The sequence below is a fragment of the Gadus macrocephalus genome, chromosome 16 (genome assembly GCF_031168955.1).
Source record: "Gadus macrocephalus chromosome 16, ASM3116895v1".
NCBI lineage: Eukaryota > Metazoa > Chordata > Actinopteri > Gadiformes > Gadidae > Gadus > Gadus macrocephalus.
The window spans coordinates 28,788,530-28,794,529 of NC_082397.1; positions in this window are offsets into that span (position 1 = coordinate 28,788,530).

The window sequence follows — 6,000 nt, forward strand, 5'->3', positions numbered from 1 at the left end:
GCTAGATCGAGTGCTTCCTAGCGTTTGTAACGTCGGACTTTGGGAACGACTTGGTAGTGTGGAAGCGCTTCCGCTTCCGCTTTTTAATACTGCGTGTCCGCTTGTAAACACATGTGCGCTTATGAATAAAACATGGCAGCAATCAAGCTGATCGATATTTATTTGACTTTTGTCTGTTATGAATGCGGTCATGTCTCCTTCGCATGGAGCCTCTTTGGGGAAGTCACAAAAGCTTTGTTGTGGTTGATCGAATTGTCTTTATTAAAAGGAAAATCCATTCAATTTTTATAAAACTAAGTGAAATTGTCTGAGAACTTAATTCATGCATCACATTTACAGTACGGTTGATTACTATTATGCAGGGGGGAAAAGACAAAGAAAGAGATGATAAACGTGTATTTATTTGGATATATTATTTAACTGATCTGCTTCATTCATTCATATATGCCTACAATCTACCAGTGCTTTGAACACATAAGTATATCATATAAAATACAATTAAATACGTTCATTAAAAATTACAAACATTGCAAATGATCGGTTGTGCATTAATTGTACAACATTGGATAGTGGCAGTATCCCTTCCACCGGTAAACAAATGTTTGTGCGCCACCCTAAGGCGCACAAAAGCCTCCGTTTGCTGGGCTGACCCTAAAAAAAAACGATTCAACACAAACATAAATAGGTATACATAAATAATGTAATCTTGTGAGCGAGTAAATTTACATTGGTGACAGTGGTGTTTAACACCAGCTACGTCCATGCAAAATATAGCAACGTATCATTAAGTTGCAAAAACGTTTGAAAAGTGGCACAGGTCTTTAGGCTTGATTATTTGCATTAACATGATGAATCTATAAAAAGCAATACGGCACAAAATATTTCTGAAAACTAATATAACTTCACTTCGTTTGAACGTGTACTGCTCTGCCATTTTCAAGAACCCGCCCAGTGAACGCAGAGGATTGTGGGTAGTTTTGGCTCGTCTAGGATGCAGCGATGCATCCTTGAAAAATCTCGGAATTCTCAAAAACAAAGGACGCAAAAATGGCGCGGCTTTCGAGTGTCCTCAACATTGGAACAGTGCTTGTCGGCGTTCTATGACGTAGCGTCCTTAAAAGGGCTAAAACTCTGTGCCGAGTTCCAAGGGCGGGTGTGGTGACGTATATCATATGCGTCGAGAGCAGCGAAGAGCTGTAGTTCACAAAGCGGCCTCACATAAAACCTAAAATTATCAAACTTCTTCACAAACATTTTTAGTTTTCTTTGCATGAAAAATTATCATTTAAATCCACAAACAACATATGTGTAATCCAGGGCATATAAAGACTGGGACCAGAAAATAATTATTTTCTCTCCATTGACACCCATTCATATTTTTCGATCTCATAGGTCCCATGAGCCCTACCGGAAGAGGCGTGACTTCGCCACTCTATTGGAACAGTGCTCGGGCAACGACTGATGACGTTTCACGAGTCCACGAGCACACGAGCACGCACAAGTACGCGAATTGAGAAACGGGCTGTTTCCCAATGTCAAGGAAGCATGCTCAACGGCCGCCCTTTTAAGGACGCTACGTCATAGAACGCCGACAAGCACTGTTCCAATGTTGAGGACACTCGAAAGCCGCGCCATTTTTGCGTCCTTTGTTTTTGAGAATTCCGAGATTTTTCAAGGATGCATCGCTGCATCCTAGACGAGCCAAAACTACCCACAATCCTCTGCGTTCACTGGGCGGGTTCTTGAAAATGGCAGAGCAGTACACGTTCAAACGAAGTGAAGTTATATTAGTTTTCAGAAATATTTTGTGCCGTATTGCTTTTTATAGATTCATCATGTTAATGCAAATAATCAAGCCTAAAGACCTGTGCCACTTTTCTAACGTTTTTGCAACTTAATGATACGTTGCTATATTTCGCATGGACGTAGCTGGTGTTAAACACCACTGTCACCAATGTAAATTTACTCGCTCACAAGATTAAATTATTTATGTATACCTGTTCATGTTTGTGTTGAATCGTTTTTTTTTAGGGTCAGCCCAGCAAACGGAGGCTTTTGTGCGCCTTAGGGTGGCGCACAAACATTTGTTTACCGGTGGAAGGGATAGTGCCACTATCCAATGTTGTACAATTACTGCACAACCGATCATTTGCAATGTTTGTAATTTTTAATGAACGTATTTAATTGTATTTTATATGATATACTTATGTGTTCAAAGCACTGGTAGATTGTAGGCATATATGAATGAATCAGATCAGTTAAATAATATATCCAAATAAATACACGTTTATCATCTCTTTCTTTGTCTTTTTCTCCCTGCATAATAGTAATCAACCGTACTGTAAATGTGATGCATGAATTAAGTTCTCAGATAATTTCACTTAGTTTTATAAAAATTGAATGGATTTTCCTTTTAATAAAGACAATTCGATCAACCACAACAAAGCTTTTGTGACTTCCCCAAAGAGGCTCCATGCGAAGGAGACATGACCGCATTCATAACAGACAAAAGTCAAATAAATATCGATCAGCTTGATTGCTGCCATGTTTTATTCATAAGCGCACATGTGTTTACAAGCGGACACGCAGTATTAAAAAGCGGAAGCGGAAGCGCTTCCACACTACCAAGTCGTTCCCAAAGTCCGACGTTACAAACGCTAGGAAGCACTCGATCTAGCACTCTAGTCTCATCTCCATAGGACGCGACTAGCAAGGACGCGTCCTAGCAAGGCTGCAGCCTTCACTTTGGGAAACAGCCAGGGTCCGACTGCGTCCTGCGTCCTCCTGCCAAGACACGCCCCGTGTACAAAGACACGCCCCTCGTGTGAAATACACGCCTATACAACGACTGACCAATCTCAGCGTGATGACGTAAGAATACGTAGGATTGTGACTGACCAATCTCAGCGTGATGACGTAATACGTAGGATTGTGATTTCCTACTGAAATCGGGGAGTAATTTTCCAATGTAGCACAGAGACGGGTAAAAAATAGCGAAATATTTTTCCTTGTACTGTCGAGTACGGTGTCACAATGACAATGGGATTTCCACTGAAGTTTCCCCCGTCCTTCCTTACTCTGATGTTGGAGTTTATTTGTGAGCAACTTTATTGGAGCTCCAGCAGTTGTCTTGTTGAGCAACAACATCGTTAACTCTTCTGTTACGAAGCTGTTCCGTTTTTGTCAAAACCTACAAAACGTAGTTATCTTTGCCATACAGCTACACAGCCTGCCACACCATAGGTACACAAAATGGGGTTTCAATATTTCAGTTAACTTCTGTAAGTCCAGATATTGCCTGGTGTTTGTAGGCTACGGGAGGGAGTCAATTTACTGTAACAGTGGAGTTAAAAAGTTAGTGTAATATTTTGCTCATGGGCGGTGTCATTTAAATTCTGGCTCTTAATATTCACAAAAATATTGATTGGAATTTACTCTGAAAATGTCAGGCTGACCAAAAAGAGTAATGAAGAGAAACCGAATTTGCATTTACTGATAACTGTGATGTCAAATGCATATACTTGGCTTTACAGAGGTACAAAGTAAAGTTACTTAAAGGATACAAGCCTTAGAATTGTACATTTTCGCCCCTATTCCACTTGTATTGTTTACAGACAATACTTTTGCATACGATAGGGAATTCTTAGTAAGGGAAACATGACTCAGGCCATAAGGGTAGGCTACATTTTTTTATTATAGAGAAAGGGAAGGTCATTACACAAAGCATTTAAAGTAAATAAAAAAGTAAATACAAGAGAAGAGATCCGCAAATGTCAAATAGAATAGATTATGGCTCTGCACGAGGCTATGTGTGACGCCAGACGCCGTCGTGAATCAGACCAATCAGGGCCGACTAAATACACGCCCTCCTTACAAGACACGCCTCCTCAAAATACACGCCCCCGTCTTGCAGGACGCAGTCGGACCATGGACATAATAAAGGATGGACCACGGACTGGAAAATGGCCGCCCATTCATTCCTATGCAAACTGCTCAGTGGCGCATGGTAACATACAGGAGCGATTTGCTTCCGCGGTATGTGGCCAGGACACGTGACCTAGTCCATTACGTACCGGATGCAGAGATCTTCTTCTTCTTCTAGTTTAGTGGCGGATCATAGTTTTTCCCCATATACCGCGACCTACTGGACTACTACACAGGAGTTTGTGACAAGGACGTTGACAAGGACAAGGACGTTGGCAAATCATACTTTAAATCATACAAATAAATTCAAAGAAAAAACCAAACTAACGAAACAAAATAAACAAAATAAAACAAACTAACAAAATAAATGAATAAATAAAAATAAAAAATATATATACTTAAGGTTAAATTCTTCTAATTAGGTTAGTATCTTTTAGCTAATTTATCAGCAATTTCATTGCCATATATTCCATGGTGGGCTGGAATCCAACAGAACTGAATAACTAAACCAAGGCTTATAATATTTAAAAGAAGATGCTTTACCTCTATCACCAAATCTTCACGTATTGAATTATTTGTTATAAAACTTAGTATCTACAACCCATCTAAGAGCGGTTATTGTTGTGGCCATCTCGATTGAGTATATTGATAAAGTCACCCACTCTATATCCATATCCTTTTTCAAATTCTGGAATATATATGCCAATACCACATTGTCCTTTGGGATCTTTAGAACCATCTGTAAATATTTTCAGATATCCATAGAATGAAGTATTTAAATAACTTGAGCAGGCATTAGCAAAACTTTGCTTGGTGAGATGCTCGCTTTTTCGAAATGGAATAAGATGCAGCTGGGTAGGCGCTGAGAGGTGATGCATGAGGCATGATGGTGGCACGGCAGACAAGTAGAGGAGCATGATGGACTGGGATCTGATGAGGAAACAAAGAAAGATTATCTAACTTAAGATAAAATATACTCTGAAGTTTCCATTTTCTGCAAACAGAAGAGAAGGGGTTTAATTAAGGCTTTGTATCATTAATAAGATAGACTGTGAATAACAAACGAAAAAATATAAAAGGCCTGGCTTAGTTTAAAGCCCACTCACCACGTCAAGGTGCAGGCCAAGAGTGGGAACATAGAACAAAGACTCACATCACAAACTCAGACAGTCACAACATTTAAAAAACATAAATACATGAAACATGCATATAAATACGAGACCAAAGACTCACATCACAAACTCAGACAGTCACATGTAAAAAAAACATATGAATACATGAAACATGTATATACAAGACCATAGACTCACATCACAAACTCAGACAGTCAAAACATGTATATGAATACGAGACACAATAGAACAAAGACTCACATCACAAACTCAGACAGTCACAACATGTAAAAAACATAAATACATGAAACATGCATATAAATACGAGACCAAAGACTCACATCACAAACTCAGTCACAACATGTAAAAAACATATAAATACATGAAACATGTATATACAAGACCATAGACTCACATCACAAACTCAGACAGTCACAACATGTAAAAAACATATGAATACATGAAACATGTGAGAAGAATGCAATCAATAATTTATATAAAAGTAAATGTTTACATATCGACCAGCAACGAAGTTGGAGTAGCCTACCCAGATATTGAATTGTAATACACCAACATTGTCAACTGTCATACATAGCTAACCATAACCCTGTCATACATAGCTAAACAAGCAAATGAAAATGAAATACCTACCAACGCAACTGAAATGTTAATATCAGACAATTTACAATATTATGAAAATTACGTAGGTCTCCCATAATCATTCAGGTAATCAATACCTGCGTGCCTGTTCCAGCTATTTCAATGATATGTGTGTTATATATCCGTGTTCAACGCCATTCATGTCAAGTAAAGGACAAATCTCAGACTTTGGAAGTTAATGGAGTTAATGGAAGTTAATTCGGAATTTAATTTAATCCTCATCCTCATCCTCATCCGCTTATCCGGGGTTGGGTCGCGGGGGGAGCAGCTCAAGCAGGGGGCCCCAGACTTCCCTTTCCCGGGC